At 40.2% G+C, this 26,668-nt stretch overlaps 1 long non-coding RNA gene across 1 annotated transcript in view; it reads right to left on the reverse strand.

Moving 5' to 3' along the window:
* The window catches only part of LOC116708582 (uncharacterized), a 28,954-nt gene extending 2,777 nt beyond the window's left edge, over positions 1 to 26,177 (reverse strand). Inside the window, exon 1 of the long non-coding RNA XR_004336716.1 lies at positions 26,016 to 26,177. This is a non-coding gene — a long non-coding RNA (uncharacterized LOC116708582). The remainder of the gene's footprint in view (positions 1 to 26,015) is intronic.
* Between the last annotated feature and the right edge of the window lie 491 nt (positions 26,178 to 26,668).

The following is a 26,668-nucleotide window of genomic DNA, read 5'->3' on the forward strand; positions in this document are numbered from 1 at the left end:
GAGGTTAAAATCTTCACATTCAGTCATATTGAATGAATTATAATGTTTGTTCTGATGAAGCTTGTCTGTCTGATTAAAGAAAACTTTTTAAAGAATAACTTCAATGCTGGCATTAAACATAGTTTTTATAAAATTTGCATTTCTATTTTGAAATATTCTAGTCTTAAATGTATTTCTTTCATCAGCTGTAAGTGGTTCTAACCTTTTCACTGAAACTTTGTAAATTGTGTTTTTTTTAATTAGTTAATATTTCTTTATTTTGTATGTTTTTTTATGATGAAAATAATCCCATCTGGATAAAACAATTAATATGAAGTTATTTGAGAGAAGGAAACATGTTGTTAACCAGTTTGGTTTGTATTGTTGTCCTTCACATTCATTTTCTCTTGATTAGAAACGTCAGATCAGATCCAGACATGTCGCTGCATAATGAAGGGTTACGTAAGAAGCAGAGCTGAAACGTTCCCCGGTTCCTTCTGCTGGTCCTTTTCCTCATGTGACTCGTCCTGCAGCTGCAGGAAACACGGCGGGTTTCTGAGCCGCAGTTAAAGTGGGACACGCTGAGACGCGTCTACAGCTGGACCTTCAGGGCAGCTGGCTGGCAGCTTCCTGCTGCCCTGATTCAACACACCTGAGTCAGATCCTGGGCTCAGCGGCTGCAGAGCAAGGTGGCGCTCAGTCTGATTTTTATTTTTAATGAGGTTTTCTATAACATTGGAAACATTAAAATTGTGACAATAAAAAAAAATTTAAGATATGCAAACTTTCATGGCACTCCAGAAAGTTTCCAAAGTTTCTGTATGTAATTATTATTACAGCGTGCTACTAGTCGGTTCTTCATAAATACACATATTTGTGGACTAATAAGCAAAAAGAAGGAACCCTGGAGATTCTCAGTGAAAACACCAAAATGAGAACAGAACACTGCGGTCACATTGAAGCATCGTTCTGAGGACAGGAGAGCATTTTAATTCTGCTTCAGGTTTGGCTCTAATGAGAGGTGATTGGGTCAGTTATTTAAATGCAGCTGAATTAGACAGGAAAAGAAATTAGGACTGTTGAGGAAATGGACAAAGACAAAAGCAGAGAAAGAGCTGCACCAGGAAAAATCAGCAGATTATTGATCCGAATTACTAATAAACTGAATTGCTCGTTTAATGCAACACAAAAGCACATAAACATCCAGAGGTCCAGCGGGGAGACATTTAGCTGTTGCACGTGTGTGTGTGTGTGTGGGTGTGTGTGTGTGTGTGTGTGTTCCTCCCCAGACAAAAAAAGCTAACTTTTAATATTTGTCAGCATAAATAATAAAGCTGATTGAGCTAATTTAATAGCAGCTGATTATAGATGACTAATGGACAATAACCAGTCAATAATAGTTGCATTTCCAATATGACTTAACTTGCTGAATGATTAAAAATTAGCAGGAAAGTTTCAAACCGTTCCGTATTCACACAGAAACGTCATTTTATGGATCACAAAGACTGTTTTCTAGTTCACCATTTTGGTTTCCCAGTAGACCAGAGGCTTTATGAACATCTCTGATGTTTCATATTTAGCTCTGCTTAAAGCTCTGGGGGAGTAAAAATAGTATCGATAAAAGCATTTATGGAAAATGTTCCATATGCATCTGGTTGTTTAAGAACATAAATTATTATACAATCAGGAAATTAAACATCCAACAAAAACTGATCATTTGCTCTCTATGTTGTTGACATGCATCAGTTTTTATGAGAATCAGTTTAGTCTACAGCAAAGAAAATATTAAAAACATTCATGTTTTCTCTTCTGAGGAGGAGGAAACGTAAGACGATGTGAAGCTGAAGTAGGAAGAACATGAGAATGAAGAGTCTGGATGTTTGAGCTGAAGAGCCGACACAGTTACGTCTGAAAATCCCTGATTACTGAACAAACATCTTCAACCAAACTGGATTTTCAGTCCTAAAACTTCAGATACAATGCAAGGTTCCACAAAACTGTTTTCACAAAAGGTCTTCTTTAGAACAGAATCTTTCACTTAATCTAAACTATTAAATACAAGAAAACAATCTAATAAGCATTCTGTGAAAAGCTGATAAAACCGTTCAGTTAAAATATTAACAGGACGATCAGAGCTTTGTTTCTGGGACATCTCTCACTACACTAACTATCAAATGGCATCTCATTCATTTCTAAACAGACACGTCTCAGGCTGATACGGCCAAATGACACACTGTCATGTGTTTCTGAGCTGGGCAGCCTTTCCACTTGAAGCTTTTAAATGACACCAGCTGTCATTTCAAATGTTACAGCAATCAATGAGCTGCCCACACAGAGCTTCAGCTAACGAGCTCACATCATGGAGCGCAGAGGAAACCAGAACACTGGGCTTCTTCAGACTCCAATTACTGAATTCTTCATTTATTACTTAAAATTCAGCTTTATGATTCGAAGATAAAACCATTTTTATTTTATAAAATAACTACAGTAAATTTTTGGGACTCTGCTGAAAATCATTTCCCAGCATTTCCTTTTCCAAATGACTAATTACATATTTAAACACTACAATTCAAAAGCAAATGCTGTAAATGAACAAAAGCTCCTTTGTTTAAAACTAATGATTTTAGCCTTTTATTGTGGATCCACCATTTGTTAGCAACAAGAGTTTCTACCTGGTCGCCTCCCAGAGGTTGGCAAACGGCGCTGAATAATAATCCACTTGGAAAACAAGCGGAGCTGTTATGAATGTATTTCTGAAGCTAATCTCTGCATTTAAATTCTGACAGATGACTCTATGAGCACATTTAAACCTTGGGACTAAGTTTTTAAAGAAAGTTTCTTCATCTGAAGTGTTTTCATCTCGGCTTGGCCCACCAGGGACTGACAAAATGTTTGACAAGCGCAGCACACACAGCTGGGTGGTGCTTAGCAGTCAGCAGAATGACTGCCGGCCCCACAGGGTGTGTGATGTTGTCAGCCTCTAAAGCTCTTGCCTTTGGTCACACAGTGAGGCTCAGTGTGACTCAGGAATAATGTGGAAATGTGTCTGTTCATTCTACTCTGTGGAAGTTTAGTTCTCAGAGCTCCACTGCAGCTGAAATCTCATTTATTGTTGCATCCAAAAAGATTCAGTGTTTTTTCCTTTATGCTGTTCAGTCTTTATGGTTTATCTCCAACATGACTCTGGCTTCGTTTTCTAGTTGATGCAGCAGGTTCTGTCAGAGCGGAAGGTTCTGTCAGAGTGGAAGGAGCAGAAGGTTCTGTCCTTCAGCTCAGCATGGGGCACCATCAGAACCCCAGGAACCGGCCAGTAACAGAACCTCTCTGATAACCCAGAGCCTGATCGGGAGGAGCTCAGAGCCAGAGGACCGATTTTAAACTTAGCACTGAAATAGACCAGATCCATAAGATCCATTAGAAACAGACCCATCAGAACCAGAACCAGATCCATCAGAACCAGAACCAGATCTATCATGATGTAAAAAGAAGCCCGGCAGCATTTTGAATAACTTGGTTCTGCTCTGTATACAGAACCAGAACCAAACACTGAGAAGCAGCATTCAGGTTCTATGAACAAACTTCCAGAAAACCACAAAATAAATGATAGATTCTGTGGTTTATGTTTTTCTGCTTTGATGTAAAATTTTAATAATTGAGAAGAAATTAAGTCTTTGCTTTCTCTAAAAAAACAGAATATGGAAGCATAACTTGTTGCATCTGAAAGAACAATAACTACATTTTGGTCCAATTCACTCAAAGGACAACAAGGTTTAAGAATCGGTGCCAAAATTTGGAAGTTGGAAGATCTGATCCCGTTTTGCAGGCAGAAAAAAAAATCTGATTTCATGTTTGAGTCAAACATGAATGAATGTTTTATGGTCAGATATGAGTCCATCTATCTGGTCCAAAGTGTGTCAGCAGCATGTCATTGAAAACATGGCTTTGTGTGTCCCAGCTGGACAACACACACCAAAATGTTGATTTTGAAAATCATAATATTAGCATTTTTTCAAATCTTCATTGTAGTAACATCATATAAGTTTTTCTTATATCGATGAAAACTCAACATTATGTATGGTAGGTTAGTTTTAAGTTCCCCAACATTTGCCAGCACTACAACAGAATGGCTGAAAGGAAACAAATTAAATGAGCTGCTGTGATTATTTTTCAGAATCAGCGATGATCAGTCTGTTCTTAAGAGAAACTCTTCTAATTTTAACATTCTGGATTGATTTGATGTTATGTGTCGGTAGGTGACGGTCCTCCTGATCCTCCAGATCTTCTTGGTCCTCCTGAGAGGTAAAAGTCTCGCTCAGACACGGTGGAGCTGCGTGGCTGCAGGGGATCTGGCTCTGCTCTGTGTACATGCCAGTACTCATTATGTGCCTGATTTGGGCTGGTGGCTGTAATAAGCTTTGTGTCACTTGTGCTTAGATCAGAATCTCCTGCACAATTTTCAGACTTGAAGTGGCTGATTTGGAGACTTTGGAAATATTACATGATTTTACTACAATATGCACAAAGAATCATAACTGCTTATTTTTCTCAGCAATAACTTTAAAAAGTTTCTCTGAGATTCAAATCAGATTCAAGATGAAATGAGCAACTTTATTTGGTGCTTCTAATAAACTGTTCCACATTTAAAGTAAACCAGCCAACCAATCACATGCAGCTACTGGATGAACTCAAGCATTTACAAGCTGCCGAAGTCCAATAATAACCTATAATATAATGATGTAATTGATGCCAGATCTCCAGGATGTGGAAAAGCTCATTCAGGCAGATCCTGGACAGAGTAACACCTCCTGCTTTAATTAGGCCAGTAGCTATTCTTCCCTTCATTCTTATCAGTTGAAGCTGGCTGCTCTGCGCATCAGGAATCATCCGCAGGTTAAGTAGCTCGTCCTCTCAGCTCTGGATTCATCTGCCTGCTTTAAAATGGGTTTTTAAAATCTCCTCTGCTGGCTGAGCCGTGAACCGCGCTGTGTTTAAATCCACCTTCATCAGCGGCTAAATGAACTGCACTGGATTCCTGCTCTGTTTTCACTGTTTAGCTGTTATGGCAACATTAACAGAAGCAGAATGGGAAACAGAGCGCTGTTTTATTAATGCTAACTGGGCAGAATGATCCGTCTCACTGTGGAAAATGCAGCAGAGGAAGAACGGGTCAGATGAGTCTTCATTCAACTCCTGGTCGCCGTCGTTCCTCTGAGGTCACTGCAGAGGAAACGCCTCGTCTCAAACGCTTTATCAGTTAAATCATTTAAAATGGTGTAAAGCAGCAGCAATGGGTTTCCTTCAAAGCTCTCTGGATTTAACATGCATGGCTGAACCATTAGGGTGAACAGAACCAGGTTCTCATCACTCAGAATAAAAATGTATTTTAATCTAAGGAGAGAGCATAAAATAAATATCTGGTTGCAGAAAAGAAAATGATTTTTAAAGCTCTGTCGATAACAACGGGAGTTAAACCTGCTGCAAATTTAAATAAAGTAAGTAGTATGTGGCAAAAGGTTGAAGATTATTTAAATGAATGCATACAAGTTTTATAGTTTATAATTGCCAAAAAGGTAAAATAATACCTCTCCTTAGGCTGCCACCTTATCGTGGTGGAGGGGTTTGAGTGCCCCAATGATCCTAGGAGCTATGCTGTCTGGGGCTTCATGCCCCTGGTAGGGTCACCCAAGGCAGACAGGTCCTAGGTGAGGGACCAGACAAAGCGCAGCCCGAAGACCCCAATGATGGATAAGAACATTGGACTTGGCGTTCCCTCGCCCGGACGCGGGTCACCGGGGCCCCACTCTGGAGCCAGGCCTGGAGGGGGGGCACGATGGCGAGCACCTGGTGGCCGGGCTTTTACCCATGGAGCCCGGCCGGGCTCAGTCCTAAGAGGAAACATGGGCCCCCACTCCCATGGGCCCACCACCCGTGAGAGGGGCCAAAGGGGTCGGGTGCGTTGTGTGATGGGTGGCACATCCTGTATCCTGTATTATCCTGTATTTTTTACAGGATAATATGTATGCCTTTAAGCATATATTGTATGATACAGTAAATAAGTAAAAAGTTCTTGTTCAAAACTCCAGCCAGGGAGGGGACCCTGGCGGTCCGATCCTCGGTTGCAGAAGCTGGCTCTTGGGACGTGGAATGTCACCTCTCTGGTGGGAGAGAGACTCTATAGGCACCCTTCTGTCAAATTTTAATCGGAGTTTGATGGATGAGTGATTAATGACCCGTGACTAATTGATTTTAATTTCCGGTCACATGATGCCCCTCCCCCCATCCGGTCACATGATGCCCCTCCCCCCATCCGGTCACATGATGCCCCTCCCCCCATCCGGTCATATGACCCCCCGGATGTCTCATGACCTCAGCGTGCTTAGCACGTGTTACAATATATTCCCGCTAATTTCAATTCATCCAATAGAAACAGAGACAGGCTCCGAGTTTTATGAGTAATACAATTAAAGTATAAAAAACAATAAGTGATAAATAATCAAGAATAATATACGATATAATATATTTAAATAGAATGTTGTAATTAACCCCGGTTTTGCTCACCAAGCCGTTCGTGTTTGTGCGTGTGTCCGGGCAGAATACTGGACACACATGTCCCTCAGGATGTCTCAATGCCATACAGTGTTTAAGGTGAACTCCTTCTGACCTCTATGAGTTTGAATTAGCCGATAGAAACAGAGACAAGGGGTTCGGTGTTAGAAAATCATTAGTAACATACGATATAATATATTTAAATAGAATGTTGTAATTAACTCCGGTTTTGCTCACCAAGCCGTTCGTGTTTGTGCGTGTGTCCGGGGAGAATACTGGGCACACATGTCCCTGAGGATGTCTCAACGCCATACAGTGTTTAAGGGGAACTCCGCGTGACACGTGTGGTTCTGTATATTTCCGATCATCTCAATAGGGTCTCTATCGGGGGTTGATTGATATGATGTAAACGCCAGCACAGGATTCATTCTTGTGACTTTAGCGAGGAGGCCCCACGACAATGTTGCTCACCAGGCCATTTGTCTGTGGGTGTGTGTGTGTGTGTGTGTGTGTATAAAGACATATAGAAACAAAAGTCCCCTCTTGGTAGGGCGGGTGTGCTTGTGCGTGTGTGTGTGTATAAAGACATATAGAAACAAAAGTCCCTAAAGAAAACCTACAGTTTAACTATTTTACTGCATTATTTATGGTAGCACAATTAGCTAGTGTTGACTATGAGTTTGTGATTTCCTTCATCACTTCAATTTTAAACTCTAATAGATTTTCTTTTTCTGTAACACTTGCTAGTGTGATACGTTTCAGTAAATGTTCCTCATTTGTACACGTACTTCTTAAGAATATGTGACAGACAGTAAACAGGCCTACTCAAATTTAACTTTTATCTTTCCGCAGTTAAAGAATTTGTCCAGACTTTTCCACAATTTGGCCCGGCATCACTGTGAATGATTTTGTTCAGGTTTTTTTCTTGCTGTTGAATCAACGCTGATCTTCCCACTGCTTCATGCTTTCTCCAAAATAGTAAATCTTGGTTTAAATACATTTAAACTCATAGATTTTTTTTTCTGTAACACTTGCTAGTGTGAAACATGTTAGTAAAAGTTCCTCATTTGTACTCGTACTTCTGAACAATATCTGACAGGGACTAAACAGGCCTCGGTGAGGTTCCCTTGGATTTCTATTGATTTATTGAATGTGTAAATATTTATCAAACTGAATGGCCATTCAGTTTTTATATAGCTTTTTTCTTTTGGTGTTTGTCGCACAAATTTAAATATATGCTGGCTATCAGCCAAAAATTCAATCAGTGAATTTGTGTTTTTTCTTAAATACTCCCTCTCACCGAGACTTACTTACATCTTCTGACAGCTAGCCCCACTTATAATAACATTGACTAAGTTTGCTATTGGTACACTTTACCTAAAATTAAAAATTAAACATACTCACTACACAACCATGCTCCAAGAGTTGCTCACAAAATGGTGAATTGTTTTGTTACCTTTAAAATGATCTGCAGCTTTTGTTCCTTGGTCCTAATGATGCTGTTCACTAATGTTCACTAACAGACCGTACACCTCTTGTAATTGATAAGCTTATAAATGATCAATGCGAAGCATCAGTATGCGCTAAAGAAGATCATATCAGTCAGATTAAGTAAAATATCATTATACTCAAAGCAATCAAAATTATATTTCTCTGAAAGGTCATTTTTCCTTTTCAGAGAGTTTAGACTGTATGAAAGGAATCAGTGAAATATACTATGAAATATTTAATTTGCAGAATCCCCATAATAAAACTTCAATTGTGAATTGAATGATTACATTGCATCTAGATACAAAAGAATCAACCGTTAATTAGTAATCATACTGACTAGCAAGATCTGATCAAACAAGAAACTTGACTACCTCAAGGGATTTCTCACATTGGAGAATAAACCGTCTGACTTTCTTTAGCCACTAAATTTAACCTTACCAAAGTTTTGCCTTGGAGCAAACAGGTACTGAGTTTGAAGCGGATCAGATGCCTTCAGCCATCTGCTAAAGCTAGACTCCGGCCTTCCTCACTGTAAAATAAAACATTAGACTTAAAAAAAAGTTCAAGCGAACATCACTTAATTATCATCGACTTGTTGTTTGTACTCATCTTAAACAAGTGGCAGGGACATTTGGATATATATATATATAAAAAAAAGCTTTATAAGTTAATCTATTTAAGTTGAGTCCATGCAACAAGTAAAATAAAATAAAAAGTGAACTATTTGAAAGTAATGAGGATTTTGGGTGGTAAAAGTTGAACATTTTAACATGTCCAGACACTACACCATTTCTGCTCAAGCAAACCAAAAGGTTTTAAACAGAACAACCATGTCAAATAACGAGACCGTGAATCTTTAATCTATGTAGCAAATATATTGCTGCTGCTGCTGTAGGCAGAAAATAAAATAAGTTTTACGGAGAATAATATTTTAGATGAGTTTAAGAATATTGTTTGCCAAAATCACACGGTGTAACTACACTTGTCTTTTATATGTTGCAGTAATTGAATCTTTTGAGGCAATTGGTTTGCATAAATTAAAGTAAATACGGTCTATTTTCCTGCTCCACATACTTAGCTAGCAATGTGCCAGTTAGCTTCCCAGTCTGAACTTCTGGGCAATGTCTTGATTCAGTCAAATTTTCTACCTTGTATCTCCTGAACTCTGATATTTTGCTTGCTGGTCTTCATCGTGCTCTGAATGCAGTATCAGGTTTCTCTTACTTTAACCCGCCCAACTTGCACCTGATTGGCATGTTAGCGTTTTGATTCCCTCCCAGCGAGGCGGTGCTTCACAAAGCAAACTGTTTGTCAAACTGCTGATCTGCCTCATGGCTGTTTTAGAAGATATGGAGCAAGATGAAGCAAGAACATCACAACACCAGATGTATTTTTTCATCCTTATATCCGTGATTTAAAACTATTTTTAATTTTTGCGTCATCTTAAAGATGGAAAGAGTCAATTATGTTTTCACCCATGGAAAAGTGTAATGTGTTTATTATGAGTAGGATTAACCAAGCTGAAGGAAAACAAAGAAAAAGGATAAATAAATATTCATTGATACAGAACCGAATCAGCAAATATGAACTTATGAAACTATTGAAACCTTCAAGAATTTTATGTTGTGTAAGATATTTAAGAAACTGATACTGAATCTGCGTTCATGAATTTCTTTATTTGGTCATTATCTCTAAAATACGTTTACCTTGTGTTTTGTTGAACACCAGACATCTCATCTCTTTTCCACAGTTTTTCACTTAGTTCCACTACTGCAGTGGATTTTATAGTCAATGTTTAAAGCCAGCGCAGAGTCTGAAGCGATGGAGGAAATTTACGTCAATATGGAACCTGTTGGAAAAACTGCATCTAATCACACAGGTAAGAACAAAGTTTCAGAGAAATTTAGCATGTATTGAATTCAATTTTGCTAAGGTTGAGGTTTTTGTTAAGGTTGGAGCATCTCCAAAGAGAGGCTCTGCCTCCGTGCGGCTGTCTGTTTGGGAATCCTGAATGTTTTACTTTTGGCTGAACTCATCGCCCTCAGTGTACACAGTGAGTCTTCTTCTAGTAAAAAGAGTAGATTTTATGTTTCTGTTATATTAAAAAAAAGTCATTGTTCCCCTTCTAAAATCAAACTGATCAAATAGCAAAGGTTTAAAACAGAATAAAACTTGGTGACTCAAAGTTTTGCAGAGAGGTGAAATATTACACATGAGTTTGATTCATTTTCAGCAATGGTTACATTTGCAGCCATTTAGGTTAGCGTGTTTTTAATATCTTCTCTTTTTCAAACTATTTACCCAACGATTCATTGTTCAGTGTTACCTCAGTTTAAATTCTACAGGTATAACCAAAATCATGAAACTATTTTATAAGTCTTAAGTGAAAATACGATGCAACTTCTTTTTGCAAACATGTTTGTTAATTTTTTTCTGCAGCTCATCACATGACAGCAGATTTTTCTGACATCAGTAACATTCTGACCGAGCAGAACAGCAGCAGCAAGTTTCCCTCCATGATCGCTAACTTCACTGAAACGGCTCCACGAGCTGAAGACACTTTAAGGTTGGTCAAAACTTTAAAAAATTTGGATCTCGTTAAAAATTGAATTCTACTCTGAATTGTAGAGTATAACTAATAACTTTCCTTTTTGGTCTAAATGAATATAATCTAAATGAACAACTTTTATTTTAATTTACGAAGCGCTCTATCATTTGCGTGTGCTGAAAAACAACAATGTAAAACAAACTAAACTTTGATTTTTTCCTCCTTAAAGGGAAATTGTGTCCTACAGAACGAACAAACATCAGTTGTTCCTGTTCATCCAGGGGCTGCGGAAGAAGAGAAGAGCAGATCCACTAGTGATGGATGATTAGGATCTGTGTTCACTGTGATATTATTCACCAACAATAATGTAGCTTATTAGTACGTTGTTACATAAAATCCTAAAGATGAAATGTACACTTCCAACTGTTGTGACCTGCACCTAATAACACAACAATTTTACCGGTTGTACTCTGTGTTTTTCTTTCTTGTTAAAATTCTGACGTGATAAACAAACGTTAGAGGATGGTTTTGTGCGGAGGATCGGTTGATGCGCCCTGATTGTGTATTAATGTGACTTTTACTACGAAACTTTATGGAGTTCCATTTGTGTCCGGTAATAGCGGATTAAATTCTATCTTGGTAAAATTATATTTCCAATTATTTACTATCATTTGTAATAAAGTGATGCCAACACCACGGATTCAACAGTGAGGAGTTTGTTCTAGTCATCTTAAAGATGGAAAGAGTCAATGTTGTGCTGATTCTGAGTAACTGAATGATTAACTGAATGACTTTTCATTCATTTCAGAGTTCAATCAGCGAGATTATTCATTTTGTGATGGTCCTAGTCTAAGAAAGAAAGAAACAAAGAAAGAAAGCAGCAAATGTACATGTTGGTTCCACCGGCTTCCCCCTGAAAATATGGATAAATTCAGTCATTGTAGGGTAAAAGTAATTTGAAGAGGGAGAAGCGTATAAACAAGTCAATGACGAGTCAATGACATGATGCATTCTGCATTTTTAACTCGGTTAACTTAACTTTTTTTTTTACTGACTTTAATACATTTAAATTGCTACGTTGTTTGATAAGTAGAATGGAAATGACTTTTTTTTGTAAACGGTCTTGTAAATTAGCGTTTTATAAATCAACTGAATTGAATTAAGAAATTTGACCATCGGATTGGACTGAAGAGAAATGATGAGCAATGTTTTATGGGTTTGGTTTTTATAAAGCAAAGATTGGTATTTTTAATTTTTAATTTTTTTTTTTTTTTTGTAACATCAAAAGTTCATTTTTGAGGCAAACAGAAAATCCAGCTTATTATAGTTTACTAGGACTAACAACCCCCGGACAAATTCGGAAAAAATTCAGCTAAAGTGGGTGGTGCTTTAAGGAACAATGAGACACAGCCTAGTGTGGGGCCACATGGTGAGGGGATAAGCAAGGCTGTAGTAAGCGCCGTTACCAACTTGGTACTTTGTGGTTATAGTTTTCTCCAAGTTGCGCTTAAGAAAGTATGAACATGGGCAAAACTGAGAAACACTATCAATCAACCAACTGGACATTAAAGTATGTCACCGGAGATTTGTTCTCCTGTCCACGCGATGAATCCTTGGCCCACTGCATCAGTGAAGACTGTCGCATGGGAGCAGGCATAGCGGTGATGTTCAAGAAGAAGTTTGGTCGAGTCTCAGAGTTAAAGGAGCAGAGTGAGTCAGACTAGTTACTAAAATCTTTGTTTTGGAAAAAATGTTTTATGTTTTTGCAGTTCATTCAAATGTATGATTTCAACAGCAAGTGCTAAATCATATCCTGTTTTGTATTTTTTTTTAATGTCCTAATAGAGAAGCTTCCGGGGCAGTGTGCTGTCCTGACACATGATCAACGTTTCATCTACTATCTGGCAAATATACCACAATTATACTGCATAGGACCAAAACCTGTTTCATTATTCAATCTGGTAACTGTATCTTTCCTATTATGTGTCTCAGATCACAAAGAAAAAAGCCAGCCAGAAACCCACGTATGTCAACCTAAGACAGAGTCTGGAAGACATGAAATCTCACTGCTTAGAAAATGGTGTCAATAGGATATCAATACCTCGGTTTGTAGGAACTACTGTGAATAAATGACTATAATAAATACCCTTAAACCTTCTTCTTTATTGGGAATAATTAATCAATTTGCTTGTCTCGTATCTCCTCCCTCAGAATTGGCTGTGGCCTGGACCAGCTGCAATGGTCAAAGGTGTCAAAGATCCTGGAACAGATCTTTAAAGAGACAAATATTTCCATCACAGTGTACAGCCTGCCCTGTGTTGGGTCAAAGCTTCAAATGCATGCCATGTAGTACATTTTCGTTTTGTTTTTAACTTTATAATCTCTTAAAATTTTGGATGAAATCAACACTCCTTAAACAGTTTTAAGGAAACAATAAATAAGGAAACAATAAAAACCTCCCCATAAGATGTTTAGATACAAGACTTTTAACATCCCACTGATGTAAAAAATGATGTTTCCTGCCATTAAAGATACGAAACTTATTCCAAACACTGATGTTGCACTCTGTGAATATCGTACTACATGATGCTACTACTAAATCATGCTACACAAAATGATCCAACAAAGCCCCTGAGGCAGGTAAAATACAATAGTTATGCCTAAAATTTGTTTTTTTTGTTTTTCTAAATCTATATAGTTGTTGAAAACGTAGCTTTTCCTGTGAATCTGTAAATCTAAATAGTGAAAGAGTTTGCTTCTCTAGCTTTATTTTCCTGACCCAAATTCAGGAGCAAGATTGTTGTCACAAGATTTTTTTTGTCATGAGTTTTTAGTGATTCTGATGCTTGACTTTTTTAGTATTTGTAACCTGTGAATTATGTTGTACAGAATATTAGGACTTATATCTTTGAAAATTGCTTTGTAAATAAAATTTAAGATCATGGTTTTTGACAACCTTTACCTGCTAAAACACCAGGCAGCGGTATGTAGGAGAATGCAATTTGACATTTTTATAAATTTCTTAGTTTTGAGGCAACATTCTGAGGGAGGAGATACGAGACAAGCAAATTGATTAATTATTCCCAATAAAGAAGAAGGTTTAAGGGTATTTATTATAGTCATTTATTCACAGTAGTTCCTACAAACCGAGGTATTGATATCCTATTGACACCATTTTCTAAGCAGTGAGATTTCATGTCTTCCAGACTCTGTCTTAGGTTGACATACGTGGGTTTCTGGCTGGCTTTTTTCTTTGTGATCTGAGACACATAATAGGAAAGATACAGTTACCAGATTGAATAATGAAACAGGTTTTGGTCCTATGCAGTATAATTGTGGTATATTTGCCAGATAGTAGATGAAACGTTGATCATGTGTCAGGACAGCACACTGCCCCGGAAGCTTCTCTATTAGGACATTAAAAAAAAATACAAAACAGGATATGATTTAGCACTTGCTGTTGAAATCATACATTTGAATGAACTGCAAAAACATAAAACATTTTTTCCAAAACAAAGATTTTAGTAACTAGTCTGACTCACTCTGCTCCTTTAACTCTGAGACTCGACCAAACTTCTTCTTGAACATCACCGCTATGCCTGCTCCCATGCGACAGTCTTCACTGATGCAGTGGGCCAAGGATTCATCGCGTGGACAGGAGAACAAATCTCCGGTGACATACTTTAATGTCCAGTTGGTTGATTGATAGTGTTTCTCAGTTTTGCCCATGTTCATACTTTCTTAAGCGCAACTTGGAGAAAACTATAACCACAAAGTACCAAGTTGGTAACGGCGCTTACTACAGCCTTGCTTATCCCCTCACCATGTGGCCCCACACTAGGCTGTGTCTCATTGTTCCTTAAAGCACCACCCACTTTAGCTGAATTTTTTCCGAATTTGTCCGGGGGTTGTTAGTCCTAGTAAACTATAATAAGCTGGATTTTCTGTTTGCCTCAAAAATGAACTTTTGATGTTACAAAAAAAAAAAAAAATTAAAAATTAAAAATACCAATCTTTGCTTTATAAAAACCAAACCCATAAAACATTGCTCATCATTTCTCTTCAGTCCAATCCGATGGTCAAATTTCTTAATTCAATTCAGTTGATTTATAAAACGCTAATTTACAAGACCGTTTACAAAAAAAAGTCATTTCCATTCTACTTATCAAACAACGTAGCAATTTAAATGTATTAAAGTCAGTAAAAAAAAAAGTTAAGTTAACCGAGTTAAAAATGCAGAATGCATCATGTCATTGACTCGTCATTGACTTGTTTATACGCTTCTCCCTCTTCAAATTACTTTTACCCTACAATGACTGAATTTATCCATATTTTCAGGGGGAAGCCGGTGGAACCAACATGTACATTTGCTGCTTTCTTTCTTTGTTTCTTTCTTTCTTAGACTAGGACCATCACAAAATGAATAATCTCGCTGATTGAACTCTGAAATGAATGAAAAGTCATTCAGTTAATCATTCAGTTACTCAGAATCAGCACAACATTGACTCTTTCCATCTTTAAGATGACTAGAACAAACTCCTCACTGTTGAATCCGTGGTGTTGGCATCACTTTATTACAAATGATAGTAAATAATTGGAAATATAATTTTACCAAGATAGAATTTAATCCGCTATTACCGGACACAAATGGAACTCCATAAAGTTTCGTAGTAAAAGTCACATTAATACACAATCAGGGCGCATCAACCGATCCTCCGCACAAAACCATCCTCTAACGTTTGTTTATCACGTCAGAATTTTAACAAGAAAGAAAAACACAGAGTACAACCGGTAAAATTGTTGTGTTATTAGGTGCAGGTCACAACAGTTGGAAGTGTACATTTCATCTTTAGGATTTTATGTAACAACGTACTAATAAGCTACATTATTGTTGGTGAATAATATCACAGTGAACACAGATCCTAATCATCCATCACTAGTGGATCTGCTCTTCTCTTCTTCCGCAGCCCCTGGATGAACAGGAACAACTGATGTTTGTTCGTTCTGTAGGACACAATTTCCCTTTAAGGAGGAAAAAATCAAAGTTTAGTTTGTTTTACATTGTTGTTTTTCAGCACACGCAAATGATAGAGCGCTTCGTAAATTAAAATAAAAGTTGTTCATTTAGATTATATTCATTTAGACCAAAAAGGAAAGTTATTAGTTATACTCTACAATTCAGAGTAGAATTCAATTTTTAACGAGATCCAAATTTTTTAAAGTTTTGACCAACCTTAAAGTGTCTTCAGCTCGTGGAGCCGTTTCAGTGAAGTTAGCGATCATGGAGGGAAACTTGCTGCTGCTGTTCTGCTCGGTCAGAATGTTACTGATGTCAGAAAAATCTGCTGTCATGTGATGAGCTGCAGAAAAAAATTAACAAACATGTTTGCAAAAAGAAGTTGCATCGTATTTTCACTTAAGACTTATAAAATAGTTTCATGATTTTGGTTATACCTGTAGAATTTAAACTGAGGTAACACTGAACAATGAATCGTTGGGTAAATAGTTTGAAAAAGAGAAGATATTAAAGACACGCTAACCTAAATGGCTGCAAATGTAACCATTGCTGAAAATGAATCAAACTCATGTGTAATATTTCACCTCTCTGCAAAACTTTGAGTCACCAAGTTTTATTCTGTTTTAAACCTTTGCTATTTGATCAGTTTGATTTTAGAAGGGGAACAATGACTTTTTTTTAATATAACAGAAACATAAAATCTACTCTTTTTACTAGAAGAAGACTCACTGTGTACACTGAGGGCAATGAGTTCAGCCAAAAGTAAAACATTCAGGATTCCCAAACAGACAGCCGCACGGAGGCAGAGCCTCTCTTTGGAGATGCTCCAACCTTAACAAAAACCTCAACCTTAGCAAAATTGAATTCAATACATGCTAAATTTCTCTGAAACTTTGTTCTTACCTGTGTGATTAGATGCAGTTTTTCCAACAGGTTCCATATTGACGTAAATTTCCTCCATCGCTTCAGACTCTGCGCTGGCTTTAAACATTGACTATAAAATCCACTGCAGTAGTGGAACTAAGTGAAAAACTGTGGAAAAGAGATGAGATGTCTGGTGTTCAACAAAACACAAGGTAAACGTATTTTAGAGATAATGACCAAATAAAGAAATTCATGAACGCAGATTCAGTATCAGTTTCTTAAATATCTTACACAACATAAAATTCTTGAAGGTTTCAATAGTTTCATAAGTTCATATTTGCTGATTCGGTTCTGTATCAATGAATATTTATTTATCCTTTTTCTTTGTTTTCCTTCAGCTTGGTTAATCCTACTCATAACACATTACACTTTTCCATGGGTGAAAACATAATTGACTCTTTCCATCTTTAAGATGACGCAAAAATTAAAAATAGTTTTAAATCACGGATATAAGGATGAAAAAATACATCTGGTGTTGTGATGTTCTTGCTTCATCTTGCTCCATATCTTCTAAAACAGCCATGAGGCAGATCAGCAGTTTGACAAACAGTTTGCTTTGTGAAGCACCGCCTCGCTGGGAGGGAATCAAAACGCTAACATGCCAATCAGGTGCAAGTTGGGCGGGTTAAAGTAAGAGAAACCTGATACTGCATTCAGAGCACGATGAAGACCAGCAAGCAAAATATCAGAGTTCAGGAGATACAAGGTAGAAAATTTGACTGAATCAAGACATTGCCCAGAAGTTCAGACTGGGAAGCTAACTGGCACATTGCTAGCTAAGTATGTGGAGCAGGAAAATAGACCGTATTTACTTTAATTTATGCAAACCAATTGCCTCAAAAGATTCAATTACTGCAACATATAAAAGACAAGTGTAGTTACACCGTGTGATTTTGGCAAACAATATTCTTAAACTCATCTAAAATATTATTCTCCGTAAAACTTATTTTATTTTCTGCCTACAGCAGCAGCAGCAATATATTTGCTACATAGATTAAAGATTCACGGTCTCGTTATTTGACATGGTTGTTCTGTTTAAAACCTTTTGGTTTGCTTGAGCAGAAATGGTGTAGTGTCTGGACATGTTAAAATGTTCAACTTTTACCACCCAAAATCCTCATTACTTTCAAATAGTTCACTTTTTATTTTATTTTACTTGTTGCATGGACTCAACTTAAATAGATTAACTTATAAAGCTTTTTTTTATATATATATATATCCAAATGTCCCTGCCACTTGTTTAAGATGAGTACAAACAACAAGTCGATGATAATTAAGTGATGTTCGCTTGAACTTTTTTTTAAGTCTAATGTTTTATTTTACAGTGAGGAAGGCCGGAGTCTAGCTTTAGCAGATGGCTGAAGGCATCTGATCCGCTTCAAACTCAGTACCTGTTTGCTCCAAGGCAAAACTTTGGTAAGGTTAAATTTAGTGGCTAAAGAAAGTCAGACGGTTTATTCTCCAATGTGAGAAATCCCTTGAGGTAGTCAAGTTTCTTGTTTGATCAGATCTTGCTAGTCAGTATGATTACTAATTAACGGTTGATTCTTTTGTATCTAGATGCAATGTAATCATTCAATTCACAATTGAAGTTTTATTATGGGGATTCTGCAAATTAAATATTTCATAGTATATTTCACTGATTCCTTTCATACAGTCTAAACTCTCTGAAAAGGAAAAATGACCTTTCAGAGAAATATAATTTTGATTGCTTTGAGTATAATGATATTTTACTTAATCTGACTGATATGATCTTCTTTAGCGCATACTGATGCTTCGCATTGATCATTTATAAGCTTATCAATTACAAGAGGTGTACGGTCTGTTAGTGAACATTAGTGAACAGCATCATTAGGACCAAGGAACAAAAGCTGCAGATCATTTTAAAGGTAACAAAACAATTCACCATTTTGTGAGCAACTCTTGGAGCATGGTTGTGTAGTGAGTATGTTTAATTTTTAATTTTAGGTAAAGTGTACCAATAGCAAACTTAGTCAATGTTATTATAAGTGGGGCTAGCTGTCAGAAGATGTAAGTAAGTCTCGGTGAGAGGGAGTATTTAAGAAAAAACACAAATTCACTGATTGAATTTTTGGCTGATAGCCAGCATATATTTAAATTTGTGCGACAAACACCAAAAGAAAAAAGCTATATAAAAACTGAATGGCCATTCAGTTTGATAAATATTTACACATTCAATAAATCAATAGAAATCCAAGGGAACCTCACCGAGGCCTGTTTAGTCCCTGTCAGATATTGTTCAGAAGTACGAGTACAAATGAGGAACTTTTACTAACATGTTTCACACTAGCAAGTGTTACAGAAAAAAAAATCTATGAGTTTAAATGTATTTAAACCAAGATTTACTATTTTGGAGAAAGCATGAAGCAGTGGGAAGATCAGCGTTGATTCAACAGCAAGAAAAAAACCTGAACAAAATCATTCACAGTGATGCCGGGCCAAATTGTGGAAAAGTCTGGACAAATTCTTTAACTGCGGAAAGATAAAAGTTAAATTTGAGTAGGCCTGTTTACTGTCTGTCACATATTCTTAAGAAGTACGTGTACAAATGAGGAACATTTACTGAAACGTATCACACTAGCAAGTGTTACAGAAAAAGAAAATCTATTAGAGTTTAAAATTGAAGTGATGAAGGAAATCACAAACTCATAGTCAACACTAGCTAATTGTGCTACCATAAATAATGCAGTAAAATAGTTAAACTGTAGGTTTTCTTTAGGGACTTTTGTTTCTATATGTCTTTATACACACACACACGCACAAGCACACCCGCCCTACCAAGAGGGGACTTTTGTTTCTATATGTCTTTATACACACACACACACACACACACACCCACAGACAAATGGCCTGGTGAGCAACATTGTCGTGGGGCCTCCTCGCTAAAGTCACAAGAATGAATCCTGTGCTGGCGTTTACATCATATCAATCAACCCCCGATAGAGACCCTATTGAGATGATCGGAAATATACAGAACCACACGTGTCACGCGGAGTTCCCCTTAAACACTGTATGGCGTTGAGACATCCTCAGGGACATGTGTGCCCAGTATTCTCCCCGGACACACGCACAAACACGAACGGCTTGGTGAGCAAAACCGGAGTTAATTACAACATTCTATTTAAATATATTATATCGTATGTTACTAATGATTTTCTAACACCGAACCCCTTGTCTCTGTTTCTATCGGCTAATTCAAACTCATAGAGGTCAGAAGGAGTTCACCTTAAACACTGTATGGCATTGAGACATCCTGAGGGACATGTGTGTCCAGTATTCTGCCCGGACACACGCACAAACACGAACGGCTTGGTGAGCAAAACCGGGGTTAATTACAACATTCTATTTAAATATATTATATCGTATATTATTCTTGATTATTTATCACTTATTGTTTTTTATACTTTAATTGTATTACTCATAAAACTCGGAGCCTGTCTCTGTTTCTATTGGATGAATTGAAATTAGCGGGAATATATTGTAACACGTGCTAAGCACGCTGAGGTCATGAGACATCCGGGGGGTCATATGACCGGATGGGGGGAGGGGCATCATGTGACCGGATGGGGGGAGGGGCATCATGTGACCGGATGGGGGGAGGGGCATCATGTGACCGGAAATTAAAATCAATTAGTCACGGGTCATTAATCACTCATCCATCAAACTCCGATTAAAATTTGACAGAAGGGTGCCTATAGAGTCTCTCTGGTGGGGAAGGAGCCGGAGCTAGTGTGTGAGGTCGAGAGGTTCCGGCTAAAAATAGTCGGTCTCACCTCGACGCATGGCTCTGGTTCTGGAACCAGTCTCCTTGAGAGGGGCTGGACATACTTCCACTCTGGAGTTGCCCAAGGTGAGAGGTGTCGGGCAGGAGTGGGCATACTTGTTGCTCCCCATCTCGGCGCCTGTACATTGGGGTTTACCCCGGTGAACGAGAGGGTAGCCTCCCTCCGCCTACGGGTGGGGGGACGGGTCTTGACTGTCGTTTGTGCTTACGGGCCTAACGGCAGTTCAGATTACCCACCCTTTTTGGAGTCCTTAGAGGGGGTACTGGAGAGTGCTCCTCCTGGGGACTCCCTTGTTCTGCTGGGGGACTTCAATGCTCACGTGGGCAATGACAGTGAGACCTGGAGGGGCGTGGTTGGGAGGAACGGCCCCCCCGATCTGAACTCAAGCGGTGTTCTGTTGCTGGACTTCTGTGCTCGTCATGGATTGTCCATAACGAACACCATGTTCAAGCATGGGTGTCCATATGTGCACTTGGCACCAGGACACCCTAGGCCGCAGTTCGATGATTGACTTTGTCATCGTTTCATCGGATCTGCGGCCGTATGTCTTGGACACTCGGGTGAAGAGAGGTGCGGAGCTGTCCACTGACCACTACCTGGTGGTGAGTTGGCTCCGGTGGTGGAGGAGGAAGCCGGTCAGACCTGGCAGGCCCAAACGTGTTGTGAGGGTCTGCTGGGAACGTCTGGTGGAATCCCCTGTGAGACGGAGCTTTAACTCCCATCTCCGGCAAAACTTCGAACATGTCCCGGGGGAGGTGGGGGACATGGAGTCTGAGTGGACCATGTTCCGTGCCTCCATTGTCGAGGCGGCCAATCGGAGCTGTGGCCGCAAGGTTGTCGGTGCCTGTCGCGGCGGCAACCCTCGAACCCGTTGGTGGACACCTTCGGTGAGGGATGCCGTCAGGCTGAAGAAGGAGTCCTATCGGGCCTTTTTGGCCTGTGGGACTCCGGAAGCAGCTGATGGGTACCGGCAGGTGAAGCGGCATGCGGCTCGGGTGGTTGCTGAGGCAAAAACTCGGGCGTGGGAGGAGTTTGGAGAGGCCATGGAGAAAGACTTCCGTACGGCTTCGAGGCGATTCTGGTCCACCATCCGGCATCTCAGGGGGGGAAGCAGTACGGCACCAACACTGTTTATAGTGGGGATGGTGTGCTGCTGACCTCTACTCGGGACGTTGTGGGCCGGTGGGCAGAGTACTTCGAAGACCTCCTCAATCCCACTAACATGCCTTCCATTGAAGAAGCTGAGCCTGGGGACTCTGGGTTGGGCTCTCCAATCTCTGGGGACGAGGTCGCCGAGGTGGTTGAGAAGCTCCTCGGTGGCAAGGCCCCGGGGGTGGATGAGATCCGCCCGGAGTTTCTTAAGGCTCTGGATGTTGTAGGGTTGTGCTGGCTGACGCGACTCTGCAATATCGCATGGACATCGGGGGCAGTTCCCCTGGATTGGCAGACTGGGGTGGTGGTCCCCCTGTTCAAAGAGGGGGACCGGAGGGTGTGCTCTAATTATAGAGGGGTCACACTCTTAAGTCTCCCTGGCAAGGTCTATTCAGGGGTCCTGGAGAGGAGGGTCCGTCGGATAGTCGAACCTTGGATTCAGGAAGAGCAGGGTGGTTTTCGTCCTGGTCGTGGAACACTGGACCAGCTCTACACCCTCGGCAGGGTCCTGGAGGGTGCATGGGAGTTCGCCCAACCGGTCTACATGTGTTTTGTGGACTTGGAGAAGGCATTCGACCGTGTCCCTCGGGGAGCCCTGTGGAGGGTTCTCCGGGAGTATGGGGTACCGGGCCCTTTGATACGGGCTGTCAGGTCCCTGTATGACCGGAGTCAGAGTCTGGTCCGCATTGCCGGCAGTAAGTCGGGCTCGTTTCCGGTGAGAGTTGGACTCCGCCAGGGCTGCCCTTTGTCACCGATTCTTTTCATCACTTTCATGGACAGAATTTCTAGGCGCAGCCAAGGTGTTGAGGGGATCCGATTTGGTGGCCTTAGGATCTCATCTCTGCTTTTTGCAGACGATGTGGTCCTTTTGGCTTCATCGGGTCGTGATCTTCAGCTCTCGCTGGAGCGGTTCGCAGCCGAGTGTGAAGCGGCCGGGATGAGGATCAGTGCCTCCAAATCCGAGGCCATCATGGTCTTGAGCCGGAAAAGGGTAGAGTGCCTTCTCAAGGTCAGGGGGGGGTGTCCTGCCCCAAGTGGAGGAGTTCAAGTATCTCGGGATCTTGTTCACGAATGGGGGAAGAAGGAAGCGGGAGATCGACATGCGGATTGGCGCAGCGTCTGCCGTCAAGCGGGCGCTGTACCGGTCCGTCGTGGTGAAGAGAGAGCTGAGCCAAAAACGAAGCTCTCGATTTACCGGTCGATCTACGTTCCCACCCTCATCTATGGTCATGAGCTTTGGGTCATGACCGAAAGAACGAGATCGCGGATACAAGCGGCCGAAATGGGTTTTCTCCGTAGGGTGGCTGGGCTCTCCCTTAGAGATAGGGTGAGAAGCTCAGTCATCCGGGAGGGACTCAGAGTAGAGCCGCGGCTCCTTAACATTGAGAGGAGCCAGTTGAGGTGGCTCGGGCATCTGGAAGCCTCCCTGGTGAGGTGTTCAGGTCCCACCAGGAGGAGGGCAAAACCCAGGACACACTGGAGGGACAATGTTTCTCGCTGGCCTGGAAACGCCTTGGGATTCCCCAGGAGGAGCTGGAACAAGAGGCTGGGGAGGGAAGTCTGGGCCTCCATTCTGAGGCAGGCAGGCAGGCAGGCAGGCAGGCAGGCAGGCAGGCAGGCAGGCAGGCAGGCAGGCAGGCAGGCAGGCAGGCAGGCAGGCAGGCAGGCAGGCAGGCAGGCAGGCAGGCAGGCAGGCAGGCAGGCAGGCAGGCAGGCAGGCAGGCAGGCAGGCAGGCAGGCAGGCAGGCAGGCAGGCAGGCAGGCAGGCAGGCAGGCAGGCAGGCAGGCAGGCAGGCAGGCAGGCAGGCAGGCAGGCAGGCTGGATGGATGGATGGATGGATGGATGGATGGATGGATGGATGGATGGATGGATGGATGGATGGATGGATGGATGGATGGATGGATGGATGGATGGATGGATGGAGGTAAAATAATATCTTTAGCTGTCAGAGAGAGGGAAAGTAGGTAAAGCTGTAAAACAAATGAATATGAAGAAAGAAAATCACCGTACAATAAGTTCTGCCATCATAAAGGAAAACAGTTTTCATGAAAATTGATGCATTTCTTTATTCAGCATGACATTTGGCCAGTATGGAGCGTCATCTAGTCCAGAGGACTACAAAGCTCTTTACTAAACAATCAGTCACTGATGGTGGGGAGCTGCAGCCACAGCTGCCCTGGGGCCCAACTGGCCCCTGTAGGTCCCTGTAAACCCCTTTAGGCCCCTGCTGGCCCTCTGACCACCAGCAGCAGGAATATCAGGTGAGATGTTTTATCCCCAAAGATAAAACAACTGAGACCAACAGACTATAGATTTGAATCAGCAACCCACCAGTTACAGAACAAACTCCTACCTCCATCCACGTCCCAACATTTTATCTGTCCAGATTCACACATTCATTCATTCATTCTTTAATAGGAAAATATCAACAAAATATGGAAAATCAAGACTGACTGAAGCTACGTTTACAGAAAAATCAGAAAGAAGCAGAATGTCATCTGCATAAAGAGGTAGTTTTTGTTATATTCATAACTGATCTGTTCAACAGGGAATATTATGATCTTCAAACAAAGCCCTGAGGTACGCCACATTCTAGATGAACAGTAAATCAGCCTTTACCCAAATCAAGCCTCTTAAGACAAACTCACCAGCTTATTTACACTTTAACACTTTGCATATTATGATGAGGAAACCCCCGAGACAAAACTTAAATGTAACTCCTTGACTAAAACAGTTTTTAGCTCAGGGAGGCTCAGTATGCAGTAAATGTGACGGCTAGCATCAGAACCGGTGCCGGCCACCAGGACTCTTCCATGTTTTATTAAACTTTCTGTAAATGGAACATGACCAACAGGGCTGTTTATTAAAACAAACAGAATAAAATAAATGCAGTTGTAAATGTTAAACTACATTTACTTGTAGGTCAGCAGTGAGTCATACAAAGCATTTCAGCCATTGTTTTCTCGTTCTGAAAACTGATGCTACTGGAGGAAATGCAGATGTTGATCCCTGGACAGACAGACGTCTAACTCGCTTCAGACCAGCCAGCAAACTGATGCTGATTCAAATTTCATATCATTCTATGAGGAACTAATATTTTTCATGCAGGGCTTCTTGTTTGAAAAACATTAGACCAAAGGTGTGAACCAGGAAGTTTGGTTGATTTAGCTGCAGTGATCAGACGGGTTCTCATGTCGTCGGGCCAACAGGAGCTGCAGCTTGTTATGAACAGATTCAACTTCTCCCCCGAGGAAAGACTGACAGCTCCTGACTGAACGGAGAGCGCCTGTGTGGACACTGTCACAACAGCCAGGATGATTTTACTAAATTGTTTTACTCCTCTGACAGCTGTGACACTTTCCAAAAGTTTGGACCATATTTCTGAGCAGGAACAAGTTTTTTATGGTATAAGGGGAATCAAATTATAGAAAAATAGAGCAGCTCAGAACCCAGCAGCATAGTTCATAAAAATGTAGCTTAATTACAGCTCAGATAAAAATCTGTTTTATTAGGCTGCTTAACATTAACATAAAACTTTATTTTCTAATGTGTCAGGGTGCAAAAAAAACTATAATAGTAGTGAGGAGAAAAATCTCTGACTTCAACATGACTAGATGCAAGCTGGTGAAATAAGAAAATAAACTCTTTGTATTTCATCTATCTTGGTTTGTCTTCATACAATAACAGTTATTGTTTGAAGGAAGGAGTGGTAGATATCTTGTATTGCATGCATTTATTTAAAAATAATCCTGTAAGAGTACTTTTTTAATAATTAGCCCTTAAATCCCCAGTTAGCTCCTATGAAGGGTTGCCATGTTTCTGGAAAGTAACCTGTGAGTTTGGAGGAAATATCCTGTAAGCAGTCAGTAAGAAAAACTTCAACTGGTTCCAAAAAACAGCCTGTTAGGTTACAAGAAAGCACCCAATGAGAGCTGAACAGTCTCCTGGAAGCTTCAATAAAGTACACAGTTAATTTTGGAAAAGTACCACAAAGTTTCACAAAGGTACCAAATATTAACAATATATGGGAAAGTAGTTCCAAGAAAACAGCCTGGAAAATCTGGAAAAGATGTTGTAAGATGCAGAAAACACTAAGTTTCAGGAAAGTTTCCTTTGGATTGTAAAAGTACCTGTAGACACTATGAACTAAAACACTGCACTATGCTTGTCGTCTTGATTTAGATTAGCACATATTAAAAAATTAAATAATTTCAACAATTGTTTTTCTTTTTTCAGTACTTTAAAAACCGAGCTCTCATTCTCCCTTACTTTCAATATTTAAACACGTTTAGTTTTCAGTAGGAATCCAAGTAAAACTAGCATCTCCTATAAAACACTCATCATAAAAACATCAAATATGTTCCAAAATAATATTCTAACCAGTTTGTATCTCGTTGGCTTTGCTACCATGAGTGCTGTTGTGCAGGTTGCACTGCAGTGTTGAGCAGACGGCTAATCAAAAACAAAACACCTAAAGCATTCAAAGTTTTATTGCCAAAGATCTGCAGACTTGTGAATTTAAAAATCTATTTTGTGTAGAGTAAAACTGACCGGGATCACGTAGGGAAGCAGCTTGTCCACACAGTGTGCTGAGACAGGACACAAACCAAGTTGATCCAGATGTCAGAAAGAGTCTCCATCCTGCCGTTCTGCTCTGACCTGAGGAGGGCGGCTGGGGCCAAGCCGAGCCAGGCGCTCTCACGCCAACTGGGTTCCCTGTGGACACACACAGCGGCGTGTTGAGGTGAGGCAGAGGGTTAGACGCAGCTGACCCTTTAAGAAGCTGAGGAAAGGGAAACAGGCCCAGTTGGAGCAGAAGTCACACATGAGGCGCCTCGTGTCTTTAATTCCTGCAGGCCAGAGTATTTTCTCTGGATTGACCCAACAAACACACATAACCCTAATTTTTATCTCTGCCTGACAATAAATCAGACTAAACTATTAAACTCCAATTTATTTCTGCTTCCCAAAATTAAAATTCAGAAGTTTACATACATTTCCTTAGTAATTCCTTCAGAACTCGACCCAGTTTTGGTCAAGCTTCAGTTTGCCTCATGTGATTCAGGAATACATAAATATACAGAGGAGTTTATGGTCAAAACGGTGCAACAAGCCCATAGCATCACAGTCCTGCACAACAACTTCTTGGTAATATATTTATCTACTTGTAAATAATTTTACATACATACATTTTGTTGTATATT

Source organism: Xiphophorus hellerii, chromosome 19 (genome assembly GCF_003331165.1).
Source record: "Xiphophorus hellerii strain 12219 chromosome 19, Xiphophorus_hellerii-4.1, whole genome shotgun sequence".
In the NCBI taxonomy this organism is placed as follows: Eukaryota; Metazoa; Chordata; class Actinopteri; order Cyprinodontiformes; family Poeciliidae; genus Xiphophorus; species Xiphophorus hellerii.